At 45.4% G+C, this 20,856-nt stretch overlaps 1 protein-coding gene across 6 annotated transcripts in view; it reads right to left on the bottom strand.

Annotated features, from left to right (window-relative positions):
- The window catches only part of SLC39A10 (solute carrier family 39 member 10), a 122,135-nt gene that overhangs the window by 31,839 nt on the left and 69,440 nt on the right, over nt 1-20,856 (bottom strand). For 4 of the 6 annotated variants that reach the window (XR_012764971.1, XM_075429740.1, XM_075429743.1 and 1 more), the window contains exon 1: nt 12,625-12,698. The exons of the other annotated variants lie outside the window; for them this stretch is intronic. The gene's annotated coding sequence lies outside the window, so the exon portion shown is untranslated. Of the gene's footprint in view, nt 1-12,624; nt 12,699-20,856 lie in introns of those variants that run through there. 6 annotated transcript variants of the gene reach the window in all.

The raw sequence follows: 20,856 nt of genomic DNA, 5'->3' as shown, positions 1-20,856 counted from the left end.
TAAGCCAGCCCTCAGACTGTGTGATCGTCTGGAAACCCATTCTGCAGCCTTTCACCAAAGAGCAGCCGTGCTCCTTCTGCGACAGGCTGAGCACCTGAGCGCCGTGACTCCCACCACCCCAGGCAGCAGCGCCGTTCTGGCAGTCGGGCAAGGTACAGGCTCAGGAGTACGGCTGGCGACAGACAGCAGAGCTCCACGTTTCTGTAGGAATATGCTGATCTTCATCAACTGAGGATTTACAGTGTTGGCTGTTACTTCATGCGAAGAGCAGGTTCAGGATCTGGAACAAGCGGTTAAGGTACGTGCAAGACAAGTGAAAGCCCTGGGAGAACGACAAACTTCCATACGCTTGCACAGAAGACGGCAGCAGCAGGTAAGTACACACAGCACACTGTAATGGTCTAGCAAACTGTTCAGTGGCTTTTAAACTTCAGTTTCTCAGCACTGAAAACAGCATCTCAAGTTTAAGAAAATTCAGTTACTCAAAGGACACTACTTCTGTAGGTAAGACACCTTTTCTCCCCTTTTGCCACATAACGGTAATACAACCAGAACAAGCAAAGTCAAATTATTCTCGTTTAAACAAGCACAATCCAGACTGAAACATCTCTACCAGGAAATTCATGACTAAAGCATGACCATAATCCTTTTCACAACCTCATGATCTTTTTCATGTGACTGTCTCATACAATACTATTAAAACATTGCTTTGAAACTTCAGTCATGCATCCCTAATCGTGGTGTTTAGCTTTGAATGGTACCTTTTCTCCATGCCCTAATGGTTAAAATGGTTGGTAACCTATGATCATGATTCACTGCTGAAATACAGGAGCTCAGCATTATCGCACCAACTTCAGAATCCATTGGACACCTCACCATTTTCAGTTACAACAGTAATAACTCTAGCGCAATATTTTAACCTTCTATTATAAAATCTTCTGCATCTTCTACTGTAATTCTCATTACAGAACAAAGATGCTTACAAAACAAACATACCCATCATAAAGTCTCAACTATTAAGAGTTGATTATTTGTTTGTTTCTTTTTAAACAAGCTTCATTATTCTCTAGGCAATAATAAATAGTTGTCATCGTTAACGTGTGAAGCAGTATTTGTAGGTGTAAAATACTGGCAAGCTGCAGGCCACGTTCTATGCATGTCAGTGGCACAGAGTTGTCTGTAGCTGATCTCAATATAGGAACATTAAGAGCCTCGAATCCTTTCACAAGAACATGGTACAGCAACCTGAGGACAAGGCTACACCAAAGCTGAGAAAGATCCTGCCTGTTCCGCTAGCCTTTCCTGGTTTTATTTGCTCACTTGATTCCCTGCTGCCTCCCCTCCCTCCCTCCGCGGCTCAGTGATGGCCAGGCACCCAAAAGGGCGAGACGCGAGGGAAAACATCTCCTAGCTACGTGTTGGGTAAGAACCTGCTGGAAATAACAGTGCCTACTATGTTTTGTTGAACTGCAAACAAGAACAAGCCAAGTCTTTCTGGGCACGCTCCGGCAGCGGGACAAGCCCACCCGAAGTCAGAACAAACGTGTCAGTTCACAGCGGAGCAGATAAATGGTGCTGCCACACCAGGTGACGCTCCGGCCATCGCCCACAGCGCTGCCAAACGCACCCCCTCCCCTCCTCACCCATCACGCTACACGCAGTACTGATGGCATGGCCACACACGAGGTTTTTAAACCAGAGCCTTGAGGTCACTGGTCAGAGCAGTACGTCAGCAGAGAGTTCTCTTTTCTGTATAGATAACAGTATCTCAGCGCTAAACCACCGTCCGCCTGTGGTGGTCATCTGTTAAACTAAATGCACCTCTGATGTTGGTATTTTATTTTCTGTTTACAGTCTTTTTCACTTAATTTCCCTTGGATTCCTGAAACTTCTCCACAGTGCCTACTATTTCAACTGTTCTTATTTTATAGCACTTTATTTTTGAGAAAACTTCATTTAAAGCCTGCAATATGAACATGATTTTGGGGAAGATTTTTCTTTATTTATCATCAACCGCTTCACTGAAACTAGAAAACTAGTCTGATAGTTAGGCCTTCCTTAAAACAACAAACTTTGATCCAAATAATGTGGTCATACAAAATTCAAACTCAACTGAAAGTCACACCTATCATTTTATCGTTTGCAACCCACATGCTACAGCATTTTTTGTTAGCGTACAGCGCTGACTAGAATATTCTAAGTGCCCAACTGTCTTGCCCCCAGCCTTTTTCCTGTCTGCTCCCAACAGTTTTAATAACCTGAAATCTTTGTAACATAAATGCACTGGATTTCTCCCCTTCCCAAGTTATTTTAGTTTCTCTCCCTTTTTGTTCAATTTTCTTTTCTTGCTTTATCTGAAGACTGTTCCGCCCCTTTTTTTTCTACCTGCAGCAGAGATCTTCAAAAAATGTCTTTGACTCCTCTAAGTAGTTACTCAGCTTGGACACCACAGCGACAGAAGCGCCTCAGCAAGCCTTCATGGGTAACCAGCAGTTTCACACCAAACAAAAATACCAAACACACACACCAGCCAAGAGAGAAAGAGGAAAGGTGTTAAAAATAAAGGCAAAGCAATATTCTTACCAAACTAGGATATTCTCTCTGTTCAGCACTGAAAAGTTAAGCACTTACGTCACTCATTCCTATTAAGAACTACTCAGAGTAATAGCTCTAGGAGAAATGGCAATTTTTTGGAGAGAGACAAATATTTCTTGAAGGAAAGTTGCTGACTACGTAAAGACAGTTTTACTTACAATTCCTGGAAATTAAAATTCTTTCTTATATTGTAAGTATTTACTCCAGTGTACATGCAGGAGAGATGCCTGCAGCCCCCCGCCACTTCCACTCCAGCAATTATGCAATATTTCATACTAACATTCAGTTCAAAAAGAGGCTGGAATCTGAAAATCCAAACGAACCTACTCTTTATTTCCTAAAATTCAAGTTTGTAACAATGCCAGAATATAAAGTCCTATTAATCTAGCACACATTTGTAAGACAAATTATTTTTAAAAATATTAATATGAAATTAACATATTGCTGTTACTGAAAGGCATTTTAAGAAAGCCATAAAAGCATTTATCTAAATAATAAACTCATTTTTATCAGTCTTAAGCTGACATTAGCTTCTGGGTATACAAATAGGAAAACAAGCTACACATCTAAAAAGTTACAGTTAACAATTTCTAACTTCAGTCCTCACCCATCTCCTGTATTTTCTTCCCTCTTCGCTGTCCGTGAAACAGGTTTGTGGATTTCAGTCAAACTCATTCCTTTGAGCATCCACAGCCCGGTAGGAGGGGCACTTTGTAAGAACAGACCATTAACCAATTGATCCAAGCCCTGTTTGCCAAGTTAATACCAGATAAGACTTAAATAGCACAGAAAGCATTTATGCATAGCTGAGCACACCACAAAAACTTTTTAAAAACGTGAAACGTGAAGTATTTGAAATGCCAAATCCCAAGCATACTAGAAAATGATCCTAAACTAATACATTAGCAACCTATTAGCTCGCTCACCCAGAAAGGGACATTTATTTTATTCTGAAGAAAACCTGGCCAGCCTTCCTCAAAAGGACAGTTACTTGTAAGGAACTGCTGAGTATGGGATCCTTCTCAGAGCTCGTAAGAATACAAAACCATCAAAACAGCTGGAAGTTCTGTAAGTATTAGTTTTGCTTACCAAGAATTAATTTTCAGTCTCTCATAAACAAACTAGATGTAGTCCATAAAACATCCATTAATGCAAAAAAACTTATAATGGAGCTGGTCTGATTTTGTGCCAATATTCCACTGCTCAAGTTAGTTCCTATTAAGATACCACTGCTTGTAAGAATAAAACACTTAAAAGGAGAACCAGTTACCCCTCCATTTTAGTACTTTATCTTTCTACTGAAAGTAAGCAAACGCTTTTGTTAGAACTAAGGCTGATGTTCAACGAATCTTTTAAGACGGTGTTGCACTGAAAGCAGCAGTCCTGCCCTGCCCCGCTCATTCATTCCCGCTCCCACGCACCCATTTTTGTATACCAGCACATTTGTTTGCTGATCTGTTCACTGCGCAGCTGTACAACTGCCTTCTGCTGAAAAACAGCCCAGAAAAAGAAAAAAAGATGATTTTCAAGACAGATTACTTTTCCTATCTGGTTCCCTGTGCAGCTGCACAAACACCACAGTGCCCCCACAACAGAGCAACCTCGCTTTTGGTGGCAGCTCCAGCTCACAGGCTGGGCTGGGCTGCACCCGACAGAGTATTCTGGCTACAGCGCAAATGGAACAACTGGCCACCCCCAAATGTGCTCAAACAACACTGCAAAAACAGCAGTGGACAAATTGCCTACTGAAAGCCGTTTGAGAATAGTTTCTCCAACTTTCCTTTCAACACAGACTATAATAATGTTTGCAATAAAGTGTTAAAGCCAGTTGCAGTATTTTTATTCTTCCTATAACTTCAACCACTATACCTATTTCATCCCTGTGCTGTGTTAAAAGGCATTAAAGGCAGGTATTTGACAGGTGTTTAATGCCTGCACTATTACAATAAAAAACCCTCTACCGCAGCTACAATCCAGAAAGGAATTGTGCATGTCTACTATTAAGCCAATGACTTCTCTCACTTAAAAAAAAAAAAAAAAAAATTACAAAAGCTGTGAAGTATAAAAGTCCCTTGAGAAATGGGACTAAGGCACGTTTCTTTCACATGTGCTATGCCAAACTAGTGCCTGGCGGATTATGATTATTAAAGTCCATTTCTAGAATTCAGAGGTTGCCAATTTTTCACTTGACAATATATACCATTAATTCAAATCTGTACTTTTAAATAGGAGACTTAATTAATGAACCACTGTCACAGATTTTATAAGGCCATCTATCAACATGCCATTCAAACTCTTCTTGGCAAATTCATTCTGTCCGAGTACAAACGAGAGAACTACTCCCCTTCTCAGGCACGAACACAGCCTTCTCTCCCTGCGGGTGTGAAGGCAATCTGGGTGACCGCAGGCTACTGGAACCACTTACGTCGTGAGTTAGCGGGCTCCCAAAGCTGTCTCTGTCCAACAATGGTGGGAGACAAAAGTGTTTGTAAAGACACCTCGGCAGATTCAGAAGTAACGCTGAACCAGTCTGACAGGCAACATAAAATAGCTGCACATATTTCAACCAGCAGATCCACCAAGCAAATGCCCAGCTGAACCAAAATGTGACATTTCCATCACATTCCAAGCGAGACCTCAACAGAAGCCGTAACATTGCCTAGCCCTCATTTGTTTTCGCCGAGATTATTCTTAAAGATCTACATGGCTACCCATTTCAGGTCTGTGTGGTGATTGAGGCAACCATTCAAACTGACACAAACACCGACTGGCTTCAAAAATCACTCACCATGAACTACTAACTTTTCTTAAAAAGGTATTCAAGCAACTTTGAAGGGACACACCTTTGAGGCAAATGAATGAAAATGTAGTATTTAATACCCAATATTACTCTTACTGCAAGAATAGAGACAGAAAAGGGGAAAGGAAGCAGAATCCTTACAGCCTTACTCTAAAATGCAAGCAGAGAGGTCGTCTTAGCCAATCAGGTTAAAAATACCAATGGGCTAAACCTGAAATCTTAACAATATCATTACGTCTATGTAGTCCCCTGTGTCCACCACCCTGCAAGTACAGGAACATTCTAATAGTACATTGTCATATTCCAAACCACCACCTTGATTTGTCCACAGTCCAATTTTAACAAAAACCCCCATTAAAATAGTAAAACCATACATTTTTTTAAGGGTTTCTTGGCTTAAACGATACCACAGTTACGTGTTCCTATGCATCAGAGGCTAACAAGTACCATATTAATACTGTCTTTCATTAGACAAATGCAGCCACTCAGCACTGACAAAACAGCAGTTTCTATGGGGAATACGAGACAAAGTACTGTCTTCAAAGACAGCAAAAGTATTTTTACATCGCCTAGCATTACTGTTTACTGCAATTAATTTGAACCACAGAGTTGGATACACAGAAAACAGAAGTGAGTAATAGTAATTTGCTATAGTTGCTGCATTCTTATTAAAGTATCTCATCCTAATCCATTCTTTTAAGAGTCAGCATAAAACCCTCACGTTCCTCCCCCTACTACTGAACACAGGCAGTTAGCAAAAGCCAGCACGGGAGATTTTGCCCAGACACACTAAAACTGAACTTCTGCTGGGACTCTGCACCCTACTCTGCAAGATGCAGATGCATGAATTTAGACTACACACTTTGCAAAACTCAATCTCTTACCTGTAGCGCAAAGACAGTAACTGCCTAAAAGAGCAAGTTTTACATGGGAGGCAATTTAGGCTGTTTTTCTTCGATACCAAGCAAACAAAAGAAAAGTCTACAATGTATTACAAGCATTAAGAAATTAGCTATGGACATATTACAAAAAAAATGAAATTTGTACATACATCCTGCTGCAGCTACTGTATATTTGCTGAATGTATGGTACGAGTCTTGAGAGCAACTGGACCACTCCAGCACTGTTAACCTAACGCCATGCCTCCGCTAGACAACTGCCTCAATACGCAGCTCAGAACAGGAATGACGGAAAGGCTAGCCTGTTTATGTATCATCAGGCATCAAATCAATGGGAATGGGGTTTTTTAGCGTAAAAATGTAGCAATGCAAGGCTATCACATTATTTGGAATGCAGCCAAGTAGTTTATTTCTTAAGTTTTAATACAAACTAGTACAATTTCGAATTGTACTTTTAGGCCGAGATATTGTCTTCTGTAGACACACATTCAGGTCAGCAATAAATAAAATGCTTCTCTGTTCTGCAATCGGAACTAGCCAATAAATGTGGCCTACGTTACATGGTTTGTGAGAGTACTTCTCAAGGTAGTGGAGCCCTGATGAAAAGAGGTCTTTCTTTACAGGAATGGACTGCAGAAATTGCATAGAGCCTTGAGAAGTAATATAACCATCAGTTCCAACGTAAGAGTACAATATTCCACTTGACGGTAAGGAAGCTCTTCCGGACTGTTCTGTATACGTGTAGTGCCTACAGTGGTAAAATAAGACTTAGATGCATACCCGCTCCCTACTGCCCCTTATAGAAAACACTCAGCTGCGGCATTATTAGTTATTTTGCAAGGCGAGTTAAACTCAGCTTTCAGTTTTACAAATGACATATGGTTACTGTCATGGACAACCTTAGACCCAGTCATCCTGGGACACAGTGGTACTCAGTCCCACCTAAAATGCCTCCCAATATTAGCAAAGAGACAAACACTACTTCAAGAAAGTCCACGTCCAGAATCACATGGAGCAACACCTATTCGAGGAGACTACCTTAGAGATTACACGTGTTTTTCCTTTGTTTTGGTTTGATACTCCACCCTAAGCGTGGCTGCATGCCACCACCAGCAAGTAGCTTGGTTAAAAGAGGAACTATGTATAGATACCCAATCACCAGCTGTAAATCAATTAGCATTTCCACCTCTCCTTCAGAATTCCAGGTACTATTTTTGTCCACTAATAATCAGCACAATGCAGTCATAAAAATGCAGCTGTAATAAAAATGCACAAAGATCACTTTATGAATGCAGTACAAGTCAGATAATCTTGAGATATCTATCTTTATAATCTGCATGACAGCACCTATCTGGAATTCACATTTTATTACAGTCATCTTTAACGAGGAGCTGTGATTGGAAACTATTTCTAAAGCGTTTGTAATCCACATGCAGAAACACTGCACCAAATCTCCTTTGAGGAGTGTATTTGTAATGTTATCCAAATCTTGCGTAAAAGTTCCTTCGCACATTCTTAATCTGCAGCGCTTTTTCTCTCACAGACGCATTTTATCTTACAAAAAGACAAACCCCAGGAACACTTTTACCGGCCTTCACTTGATTAATGAGTTTCAGACATGACCATAGCTATTCGTGAACTTCCAGGATTATGCAGCCTTCATCTCAATTCTACCAAAGAAAGTCTCTCTGGGACCGCAGCACCAAACCGACTGCTTACAGAACACCCTTTTCTGCACCTCTGCGCAGTTCAGAAGCTGCAGAGCGCTAACTGCTCCCCAGTTAACAGCCCACATTTTGTACACGCTTGATACTTTGTTGAATACTGAGATGATGCAACTGTCAATACAGAAGAAAAAGCAGGGGAGGTTTCTATAGCAAACTTCATCATAAGACTACAGATCTATTCCTCACAAGTGAAAAGGAGATTTCTCTTAGGACTGCTCTTCAAAAACAAACAAACCAACCAGCCCAAAACAAAAAAACAAACCCAAACAAAACCCCCCAAACCAAGCCTGGAGATGAATTTTATTAATTTTCACTGCCAAAAACTTCTAGTAAGCACAAGCAAACTGACCCACAGCTTGCTCGGTTCATTTTAGTGATGTTCAAGATCTGTTCAGCAGTATTTCTTCCTCTGTTCGTGCTGTCCACAGAGCAGCAGTCACAGACAAACATACCCACATTCTGGCTCTCCAGACACCGCAGTCTGAACTCTGTAATGGGCCACCCGTTTTAGTAGCGATCTAATTCTGCATTAGTGAAACCAGCGGGTTTCCTTCACTCTCATCCCACCGCTTTGGAAAGCACCACGCTAGAGAAAAGGCGACAGTCGGATGAGAAGGAAGCTCCTAGGTCATCAAAAGCCAAGAGAGAACAGACAACAGCTGAGTCACTCCTCCTCTGCAGCGACAAAGAAGTCAGAAAACGGAAAGAGGGAATACGAGGCAGCACAACGTGATACCCAGAAGATGAGAACGTTTCCAGTGTAGTGAACCGTGTCCCCCAGCACGGGCACAACGCCCTATGAATCATTTCAACGTCCCTTCTTCTCATCAGCTTTTCAGACTGACCTCAGGAAACCGTCATCTTCCCAGTCTTTCATGCTGGCTTCCAGCTTTTTGGGTATTAAAACCTGTACAGTGTTTGGATTACCACGAGGTAACAAAACACAAGTGACTTCAAACCACTATTTTTAAACTTCTGTACCCCCCAGATTTCCATGACACCAAAAAACCTGGAGAAATCGCACTAATGTGATAGCACACAAAATATTTTGAATAGGTGGACGGATGCAGCGCATACCTTTCCGTCCTTTAGGAGGTTACAATGTAGGCAGGACATGGTTCCCAGCATTTCAATCACTTTTTGAAACTTAAAAACCCCACACTTGTTTTTTATTAGCTTTACCTAACTGGTGCACATTTCCTTAGCAGACTTTATTAGGTGTGTTTCAAGTAATATCTCAGCTGCAATTTAAGAATGACCTAAACCCAATCTAAATTCTTTCTGCATCAGGTGTTACTTCAGGCCTTTATCACCAAGCTAAAATTACCAGTTCTCATTTAAGATAACGCCAGTAGCCCACGCCCCGAGATCGTTTTCATAGGATAGAATTGTTTTAAATAACTGCTCTCTAAATGAAGTTGGACTCCCACAGAAAACCAGGAAGCTGCACTGACTTTCCTCCCATCAGGAGACAGGAATTGCTCCCCGAAAGGCACACATTCTCAGCATTCGCAGAGCTCTCCCTGCACCGAAAGCTCAGTTCTGTGAAAAGCATACCTGCACCAGGAACAGAACAACTGCCATTAAGCTTTCCTTCTTTGAAACTTCTACTGACGTTTCTAAACGCGTTAAGGAAAAAGTCAGGATACATTAATCCAACAATTCTGAAAACACGCTATAAAGTAACACGCTAGAAAACAGCAAACGTTCTGACAGCTGACAGTCCAACTGTGAAGAAAATGGAATGAGGTTTTCTTGTTCCGATACCATTCTTATTGTTGATATGTGCAGTTACGTCTGTCCATCCCCAATTCTGTAAAATAGTTTGTAAAGATGCCACAATCTTTCCACTACGTGTCACCACGGTTACGGACCAAATCTTAACTTACAGGAAAACTTTCACGGAGCTTCGCTTTTAAGTAGCTTGTGTAATTTTAATTCGGTAATTCCATCTGATGAAAACACGTAACTGTTTCCAAATCCAGACTGATTTATCCAGTGCCCATCATATGTTCAAAATAAACTTCCACTTCTGTAAAAACTGTGGCAGGGACAGGAATAACAGTCATTACAATAGGCACCATCATGATCAAACGACTAAAACCGGACAGCCACAGCAAACAAGTCCAAACACGCTTCCTTCGGGTCTGTGTACACCCAAGCTCGAGGTCCGTGTGAGTTGGGCACCACTTCGAGTTTCTTCCTACTTGAATCAGCCATTGCTTTGCAGAAAACATGCTATGAATGGAAGTATCTAAACCACAGCTGCTCGACCTAGTGCAGACCACAAAGAAAACCTGTGCCACGTTGGATACATTAGTTTTGCCACGTGCATACATTTATCTTACTTAAGTCAAACTACACAAAACGTATGTATCTTACTAAGGTTTCCCACTGAATATCCAAAAGGAACAGTTTATTAACATACAAGGCCTAATACTCTCCAGCTGACTTTTCACCATGTAACTCTAGAAGATGGATATCGTTACATGTCACATAAATCTCAGTTTGAGGTGACTAATTAAATGAAGTATCTCCAAGCAAAGGAGTAGCTGAAGGTCAGCACCAGGATCTGTGCTTTTTCATGTCAACTTTCTGAACACGCCTGAATTGCCCTGATGGTCCAACTTCAGTGGAGCAGGTTTTTTGTAATGGGAGAAACAAATGTGAAGACAGCTAAGCCTGTGAGCACATCTGCACCATTTTAAACCACTTTTCTGTAATTGCACATTTTATGACTGTTTGGATACATACTCCAAACTTAGTAACTGGTTTTTATCTAAGCCAACATGAAAGCAAGGAGTATTAATTAAAACAAACCTCATTGTTTTGGAGAATTTTTATGTAGGCAGAATCTGCTTTCATGTTGCCTGTTCCAGATTCGCCATTGTGCACAACCCTTCCACATCCACCTCCCGTGGACACCGAGGCACATCCCCAGATGGAACTGGCACCATCCGTCTCATAAAACACACACAATTAATTCACAGCATATATACAGGCCCTGTTTTCTTTCAGAAATAGACTGCACGGCTGCATAGTTTTTTCCTCAGAAGTACGTAAGTGTTGAAAGCAGTTTAAAAAACAAACAAACAAAAAAAAAGCAGTGCAGGACAATACAACCAATTCTATTGTAACAGTTGTTTTTGAACAAAAATCTAGTTAGGAAATTCCATAGTCACACTGGTCTCCATGTTCCTGGGAACCGTGGCACTTTCTCACCTTATCGGCTTCTAACGCCTAAGAAGTAACCATTAGGAAGTCTCGGAGTCGAGCAGTATGCGTCCCCAGTCACAGAGAACACCTACTCCCCTACAGATCTAATGGAAAGCACGTTCGTAAGCGAAGGAAAATCTGAGGGCCTTCTCTGTTCAAACAGAATTTTTAAAACCTCACAGGATACCTGCTTCGTACAGAAACAGTCTTCTATTTCTGCATCCTTGTATCAATTACTACTACCCAAAGGGACACTAGAACGTACCAGTCCGAAGACGGCTGAAACTACTTTTGTTAACCAGACGGCAATTGCTCCCACATTTCTGCAAGCTAACCAGGCCTCCCAGCGTGCATTTCTCAGTGCTGTATCCGGCTTCACGCACCACAGCCTCCCTCAGTATCACGCTATGACATCCTACCTTAATTAAAAAAAGGTGACTGTTACTTGGAGCCACGTAGTGTTTGGAGTGCTAAAAACCAGGATTATTTCTAACAGAAGCAAGAGTTTAAAGGCTAGCCGGTATAAACACTTCTACAGAGCCCCCCCAAAAAAGACAAAGATAGCTAAAGATTTTAACGAGCAATTTTATTCCAAAGTTTCAACGCCAGGCGCACGTTTCCGAAGGATGCGGCACAGGCAGCAGGGAACGTTCGACAGCAGCAATTCAACTCCCTTCAGCGGCGATGGGCACCTCCGGACCCTCCCTCACCTCCGGCCAAGCCTCCGCGCGGGCTACCGCCGGCGCGCACTCTGCGCGGCCGCTCCCGCGGGACTCCACGCCACGCAGGGCCCGGCCGCGCCGCCCCGACCAGCCAGGGCCCTGCGCGGGTGGGGGAGCGGGCGAGCCCCCCGCCAGCACCGCGGCCCCGCAGGAAGGGCGTGGGGGGGAAGCGGGAGCACACCGGGCCCGCGCGGCCCCGCCCGCGGCGGGAATCCCCCCCCCACCGGCGCCCCGCTTCCCCCGCACCGTCCCTCTCTCCGCCCAGCCCGGCCGGGGCCGCCGCCGCGTCCCGGTGCCCCGGCGAGGGGCCGGGAGGGGTTTACCTGCCGCCCGGTGGCCTCAGGAGGAGGAGGAGGAACGGCGGCGGGGGGATGCGCCGGGGCCGCGCCTCGTGCTCCGCCGCCTCAGGGGAGCGCCCCCCCCCCCCCCCCTCCCGCGCAGCCCCCCGGCCCGGCGGCGGGTCTCGCCGCCACGTGATGAGGCGGCCGCGCCGCCGAGTTCCCCCGCACGCCGCTCCGCATCCCGGTGTCCGTTACCGCCGATCGCCGCCGCGTCCTCCTCCCTCCCCGCTCCCCCCCCGGCGGCCCGGTGCCGGCCGCCACCCTCACCGCGGCGCCGGCCGGTTGTGGGGGAGGGAATGTAAACAAATGGGGTTTTATAGCTACCTCACTCGAGTGCCGTGTGCATCTCCCTCTCCGCTCGGTACCAAACCGCCGCGGCGCCTCCTCCTCCTCCTCCTGCCGCCGCTACGCTATTCACCAACGCCCGCTACGCCAAGCGCCGCCGCGCTCCCCCCCGCGCCGCGCGTCCCCGCAGCCCGCTTTACCCAATGCGGAGCCATTTCCTCCCCGCTCCCCCCTCCCCGGCTCCACCGCGGGCTACGAAAATGGCGTAGCGCGCGTCCGCCCGGCCGCACGCCCCCTCCGCTCCGCTCCCCTCCCCTCCCCGCGGCGGCTGCGCTCGTCACTCCGGCGGCCGGGGCCGGCAGCGGGGCTGCGGGCAGCGCCGGGGCCACCGTCTGCTCGGGCCGGAGCCGGGAGAGCCGGCTCGGCCGCTGCCCGGTGGGGCCGGGCCTGGGGCCTGGCTGCCGCCCCGGGAGCGGGCTGCTGCGCCGGCCTGTCGTGAGAGAGCAGCGGGCCTGCCCCTCGGGGTGCCAGGCATGGCCCCTCTTCGGGGGGGGGGGGGGGTACCACCATACCTTCGAGTGCTAGAGAACAGCTATAGGGCGCAAAGAATAAAAATAACGCGATCCCTTACGTAAATAAAACCTTCCCTGGAACCGCGCTGGGGAGCGGTAGACATCTTGGGACTCCAGTGCAAGACCTGCAGTATACGGGAGTCCTGCACGGCAAATCCCGTGTTAAAATAAACCAGCTGGCTCTGCGGGGGTTCCTTACAGGAGCAAACAACAGCCCAAGGGCTGTTCATCGTCGGAACGTTTCAGCCAAGTTTCAGGCCATTTGGTTTTTCCCTCCGAGGGATCCGCGTACAGCTGCCGCCGCGTTTCTCCTCCCCAGATCACCGCTGTTCCCGCAGCGGGCTGCGGTCTCCCAGCCTCCGGCCTCGCGCTGCGGCGGCACGCGGTTCCCTTCCCAACGGAGCCGACCCTCCTCGGCCCCGAGCCCGGCCTGGCCGGGCCCAGCCCCGTCCTGCCCGGCGCTGACCCACCCGGCGGCCTCCCGCAGCCGGCCGGCCAGCTCGCCCTCGGCAACCAAGCTGCTTTAACACGTAAGGGATTATCAGCGTTCCTTGAGAAACTAAACGAAAATTGACACCCAGAAGACTCCAAAAAGCACGTTAGCACAAAACTGAGGCCGCAGCGCAAGAGGAAACCAGAGCCAACGTTTCCAGATAAGGTGACTTCTCCCGACAACACCGACACCGCAGCAAACGGACGACGAGAAAGACGCGTGGGCCTACCCAACAGCTCTGCGCCCGCGGCCTCACCGGCTCGGTGCGCTACGCACACCAGGCCTCCGTCACGCCATGCGGAATCCTTACTGAACTTTTCCGACCACTCCTCCCTTCTTTACCATCATTTTCACGTCCTAGTAACTTTCTAATTTCAAATCTCCTTCGACGGCTTTTTCTCTCTTTGGTATTCATTTTGAGGGGGGAAAAAAACCCATCTACATTTCCTCCCTCATTGTTTTCAAAATACCTTACCAGATCAAACACTGAAATACCAATCATATTAGTCAAAAAAATTTGACAGCCGCTCCTCAGGCCAAGTTTTAAGGACCGTTAAAATTATCACGAGGTCCCATACCAAACTGCTGCCCTGGGTCACTTCTACAGCGCTTTGAGCAGTTCCTGCCTCAGAGCAGGTCCTTTACGTCTCCGGATTCCTGCGCCGCACGCGAAGCGCAGCTCTGCCTCTGACCGCTGCCCGGCAGAGCCCAGCGCAGCGCCCGCTGCTCAGCGCCAGGCCTGACCCATCTGTGTTGCTCTTTGGTCTGGAAAGAAACCCACCGAGTGCAAAGGACATAAAAAATATTAAGTTTTCTATCTTCTTCCTTCAGAGTTTATTCTGGGTGAATTGTATATGGTAATAAATTAGAGCACACAGGGTTTGTCAGCTTTTCTGACTAAAATTCAAATAATGTAAAAATCTTAGGAAAAAAAAACAAAATCAAGAACTCCAGTAAGAGCACTACAATGGATGGACTGAAATTTAGATGTTTAATACAGAAAGGTCCTTTAAAATTTGAGGATTGATTGATTTTGTACTAGTTGTACTGTATTTAGAAAACTCAGAAAACTCAGGTAGGTGGGTAGGAAGCTTTTCTGAAGGCAGCTTTGCCTGAACGTGGAGGTACTGGTGCTACACGGCCACTTTCCAGAGATTCACCCCAACAAGGTGTCCCAATAAACCAGTCTCCGTCCTGGAGGCTTCTCCGTGCAGGAGCAGGCCTGCTCTCCAGCTGCTACATGCTCTAACTTGTACCTGTGTCTCTTAAAGCCAGAAGGGAGCACTGGCAGGCCTGCCAGCGCTACGAGGCAGGGTACCTACCCCTGCCGGATAGGAAAAGAGGGTCCCATTTGTATTCTGAGGTGGGCTATAACCTTCAGGATTAGTCAGCGGATGGCTTGCTCTTGATACTTCGCAAAGCTTGTTTGTATCCACAATTTTTTCCCTATAGTTGTACATTGTATCTCGCAGTTAGGTTACTCCTCCCTAGTTTTAACTGTATATTTAAGAACTGCTTGCGAATCAACGCTTCAAGAAAAGAAAGTACGAGTTTCTGTACCTCAACTTCAGGAGCCCAGAACAAAAGCGATTAAAGGAGGCATTGCGACGAAAAGCACGCAGCCAAGAGGCGTGCCCCACCGTGGGACAGCTTGCTCTGCTGCGGGGAACCTGGTGCACCAGTGCACAAACACAAACGCACGCAGCAAACCCAGTTGGACTCTCCAGGCTTCAGACAGAACGACAGTGACTGTACTTTCAGAACAGAACTGGCTTTTTGGTCCCTCTGCTCTCACAGGGCACTTGTTTGAGCAACACCGGGCGGTTCAGCGGTTCGCACCCGTACGTCGGGCCGCAGGAAGGGAACACAGAAGGGCTGGGGGTGTCATGCTGCAAAAGCAGATTGTGGCCGCTGGCAGGGCTCGTCTCGAGATGGGGTCCTGTCTAGAGGCGCGTCTCCAGCTCCAGTACAGCGACTTCCTCCCAGTAGCCCGGGGAGCGTTTGGTCAGCGGAGCCGCGCCTGGGCCAGCTGGCTCTGCTGGCACAGAAGGTGATGAGGGAGGAGACAGGACACAGCGTCACGCTCCAGCTGCGAGATGCAGGCCTGAAGGCCTGTGAGGCTGGACAGAGCTGGACAGACCTCGCACGCTGATCCCTCTTCCTGTCCTCCCTTGTCACGACCCAACTGGACGTGGGGGACAGGAGGCTGGCATACATACCTGTACACAGAAGCAGTTTGTTTACAAGCAAGTTTTTCCTCGCTATTAATTTACCCCCTAAAGCACAAACCACTTGGCAAATCCAGATTTTTGGCTGAAGAATGCAACTTAATTTTCTTACTTTTGAAATACTGATGTCTCAAGAAGCAGCCAAGACGATGCCTTGAAACATCAACTTCCTCCTTTACTTGAAATCAACCTGCTCAAAGGTTTAATTAGAATTTAGGGCAGTCTGAATGCCAGCATAGCTAGGCTTGTGGTGTATATCTGACATGTATATTTTCTTTCCTGTTCTTTAAAACATTTTTCTAGCTTCTGTCCTTGCCTTTCATTCATTCTAAGAGCCTGAATCACAGCCAGAAATGCCATTTCTTGTTTGACAATGGACAACAAGTATTACTCAGCTTGCTAAAGGGACGAATGGAGGTTGCAAGTGGCAGAATTAGCCTTGAGGAGGCAGAGAATGGCTAACAGGGCACAGCTACTGTCAGTGCCAACTTGCCAAGAGGAGAGATGTTGCCAAATTCCTCAGGAGTGAAAGAGCTTTACTACAGGAGGCTTTGCTCCAGAGTGCACTAACAAGAGCGGCTGGAGTGAAATATCAGGAAATCCCATAGAAGACATTTTCTTTCATGACATAATTTTTTTAGATCTCTGACTACGACCTGTTGACAGTTGTCTCTTCTGCTTTTCATTTACTGATGTACTTAACTGTATAACCATACGTGGCTAGTTGTATCGTGCCAATTTACTTGTACCGTCACTCTCTGGCCGAGAGGTCTGATACGCGCTCGTTCCCAGGCTGTGGAAGCGGGCGCTGAGATCGGGTGCTGCAGCAGCAAAGCCTTTGCTGACGGAAAGGCCCTAAGTGAAGGTGTTCAGGCATCAGGCTGAGCTTAAGTATCACTACAGGCGAGTAGCGATTCTGTGATTAAAGCTCACGCTTGGAAACAGGCAGTGGTGTCCTCTGGAAGGTTCACTGCCTCAGGACTTCTTGGCTTGTTTGCAATGAATTTAAAGCCCAGGTTTTTTTAACTCCCAGGCTGTATGTAAAAGTGGTGCTTTTAGTAGAGACTATATATGCTTTTTTCACATTCCTGCTCAACTGGGTGATCTTGTTTAAGCCTTTGCTTGGCAGATGTGTTTAGTTAGTTCCAATTGGTTTCAACTGTATAAATTCCAATGATAATTGAAAGTAGATCTGGCTAGTTTTGCATCAACTAGAAAGTATAATTTGAAAGTTTCTTTACTCATAAAATGGGACAAAAAGGGAAATCCATCCAAGCTTTTGTTTGTTTATTTGTTGGGATTTTGTTTGGTTTTGTTTTTTCCTTTTAAAAACAATTCTTAGCCTTCTTCTCTTACAACAACATGTACATACTCCCCTCTTCGGACAGTATGCATACATGCATGGGTGTATGTGCAGGCTTAGAAGCAGAAGTACTGCTGTCAATGACACAGTCTGCATGATTTTAAATATGGTACTAGTGTAAATATTAACAGGAAATTAGTTTAAACAGAAGCTTATTTTTTTTTCAAACTCGCCAAAACAAGACATAGGATTTAAAGATTTTCATTCTGGAAGTTATTGAGTCGGTCTCTTTGTGGGGAAGGGCTAGGCTTTTTGGTTTTGTTTTTAAACACAAGCTGACATTTTTAGTGAAAAAAAAACTTAGAACCTTTTCCATTGGCTGTAGACTTAAGGTTACACAAACATCAAAGGACATAAGCAAAAGGGCGTGATGCTGCAGCAACAACTGAAATATTTGCTTCATACAAAGCTTTTCTCTGCAATATGGAAAAAAGCCAGTATGACTCGCAGACCTTTGGTTAATTTTGCAAAGCTAGCAAACACTGGTACAGCTTATCCACAGGAAAACTCTCCCTGGGAAAACTTTATGAAACGACTCTCCCTTTGTTTTGTTATTATTTGTTTCAAACACCACTTGCCAGTCCTACTGCCTAAAGCATCCCAGAGCCCCTTCACTGGATCCGAGACACGGGGGATTTGCTAGTAGCAGGCTTGGGGTAAGACTCAAAGTGGAAATATTAGAAAACAAGGACAGTGTGTCACAGCCTTCTTCCTCTCTCACAGACTCGGGTTTATTTATGTTTCCCTCTTCCTTCCTGCCTGTTGAAAGCACCTGTTTGCCTGCAGCACCTTTTCTGTAGGTGCTGGGTGCAGAAAGATCTCATCTCTGCACCAGAGGAAAAGACGGGAAGGAAAGGGCGGTCAGCTGCCTCCTTCAGCACACGACGCGGGTGAGGTGGCTGAGCACAAAGAACTTTTGGTCATGTTCATAGAAGAGCCCTGTATCAGTAAAGATGGGATATTCTCTGCTGGAGCCAGGCAGGGTTCAAAGCCTTAAGCCAAGCTGTGCTAGCTGGCTGGGTGGGGTAAACAGAAAATTCCTCTGAAGGCTTACACTTCTGAAAGCAAGCTGGATCGATTCCAAAACTGACCCAACTTGCCGAAGAGGAAATATTGACTTTAATGTAATCTCTTTACATGCTGAGGAACTTGTTTTACGCCCTCTTCTCCAACAGAACGGAAAAATTTCATGATACTGTCCCTGCCATTATTTGAAAGAACCAGCGAGCAGATTAAACTAAGAAAATGGAGGACAGTACCTCTCCTGTCAGTCCCCGCCAATTTTTAACCACTAGTAGTTTGGCTATTGGCAGTCTTTATAGATAACCTAGACACGCTTCAGTGACTGAAGCTTGAGTGAATGGGCAAGGACGTTGCACAGCCTCATCCCTTCTTTATCACAGATCCGAAGCCTTGGAGGGACATCTACAGAGAGGGCAGGAGACAAGAGCGTGCACTGGCAGGGAAAACAAAGGTATTGTTTGCAGAAATAAAGCAAATTATGATACGGGTGTTTTGCTTGCTTCTCTTTACATCAAATTATTTCTTTACAATCAAAATTATTGATGACTGGCCCACCGTTTAGGGAAAGAGTTAGCTTAAGCTTAGCTGTGCTTAACCTTCCGTGCCTGGTAATTACACAAATGGGAATTTGAGGGAGCAGTAGGATGCTGGCCTTCAGGGTGCCATCAACGTTAAAAGTACGTGATCTTGACTTTGCAATGTTGGCATGTACTGAAGTTGTTGGGGTTTTCCCCCCACAATTTACACTTTTTTATTCCACCTGTATTCCATGGTGTAAACGCCTGTTAAAATCCTGTTTCTACAAAAAAGAAATAACGAGGCACCGGGGGAGTATGATTGACATTAGGAAACATCCCTATTTCCAAATCCTTAACTACAACCATTTGACAATGCCACCAGGTGCTGCGGCTCTATTTTCCATGTTGCTGCCCCAAAATGCTTTGCACAGTGGGATGGTAATTACGGTTTTAATAACACAAGTAGGAGTGTGAATTTAAGCATGAACAGCTACGACAAAGAGAGCAAACTTCAGCAGATAGGCTAAAAGATAAAGCATAGCATAGAATATGGCCTAAGTGATAAGAGATGTGAAAATCAGTGATGAATGGCAGGGAAATTACACAGAGGGCCAAGGCCATGTGGGTGCTGCCCAGCCAGACGCTGGGAAGAGAGGCAGAGGAACGGGGAGCCTGTTTCGCCTCTGTTTTTCAGCTGCATGACTTGGCAACCTCACTTGATGCCTACTGCTGTAAGCCAGTAGCAGCTCCACTGAGAGCAAGCTATAGCAGCAGCAGGACAGCGTAACACAGGGATGAATAAATCCCATTATCCGTTAGGAAAGGAAGCGAAGTTTTGAAGAGTGTCCTTAGGGGAGCCCGCTTGCGGAAGAGGGGCTGTGGTCGTGTGTCTTTGCTGACATGTCAGGTGATGAGTGTGGAGTGAGGAGACTCGAGGGCGAGAACGCCAGTAAACAAGCAGAGAGAAAATAAAGCCGCTTCTGTAATGGTTGAGTTGGACCAACGTTGCTAAGATAACTAGCGGGCTGTCAGACTCGGGGGAAGCAAAGCAGTTTGAGACAAACTTCATGCCAGTTTTGACAACACTGAAATTGGGAAGAGGAAAAAAAAAAAAGAAAAATTTGTGTCTCAGAAGGATTGATTTCACTCACACTATTTACGTCGTCTTTCCACCCCTCTCAGATAACCTTCCCTTATCTTATCCCTTAACTCTTACTTTATAAAAATAAATAAAAATTCATTCCTGGATACACAAAGGGTAAACTCTGATGAGCTTCTGTGATAGCTCTAGTGAATTCCTGTGGAGTTCTCCAAGAAAAACATACGAGTTTGAGTTCCTGCCTCTTGCTGGTAAAGCAGTGCATCCCAAGGATACTGAAAATAAAAAGCTGAACAGCGACAGCCATTCCTTACAACAGTTAACATTACTGAATCCACACCAAAATGCTCCACAAGCATACAGTGATGTACTTCAAGGCTGAAAATTAACTGAAAAAGAAAACAAATACTACTGCCCTTTGGACAGTTGGGGGCAAAAGTCTTGGGACTGAACTGATCCTTATTTTCCATTTAATCATCATGCCATCTCTCAGTAAATGTGTCTGCTTTTGGAACTGCTCCCAACGGGTGGCTTTCTCTAAACACACGAAGACTGCATCGGTGTAACTACTGAATAGCTTTTCAGTATAAGTTGCTGCTGAGCTTTTTTAGAAGCAGCAAATAATCACCCATGAAGGTGCTTCACCCTCTTCATATATTGAAGTGAGTGCCTTTTGGTTATCAGACCGCTTACGCAGCTACCTAAACCTAGTACTTTAACACAGTTATTTGAATCCTAGCCTTACTCTGAACGGTGCTTACTTCAGAGAATCACCTTTCTCTGTTTTTTCCCCAATAGTTTAGTATAAAGTTCTTGTAAATGGGTAAACACTGTGACTTCATTCACATTTTCAGAACCACTTTTCTATTAATTCAGTGTTAAATAAATGAGAGACAAATCCACTGGATTAAGTGCAAGTGAAATCACAAGTTCAAAAGCCTGCAATCTATCAAATTTCCAGTTCACTAAAATTCA

Source organism: Opisthocomus hoazin, chromosome 9, assembly GCF_030867145.1.
Source record: "Opisthocomus hoazin isolate bOpiHoa1 chromosome 9, bOpiHoa1.hap1, whole genome shotgun sequence".
Lineage (NCBI taxonomy): Eukaryota > Metazoa > Chordata > Aves > Opisthocomiformes > Opisthocomidae > Opisthocomus > Opisthocomus hoazin.
Note: the sequence above shows the minus strand (reverse complement) of the source record. Positions and strands in the feature narration are given on the sequence as shown.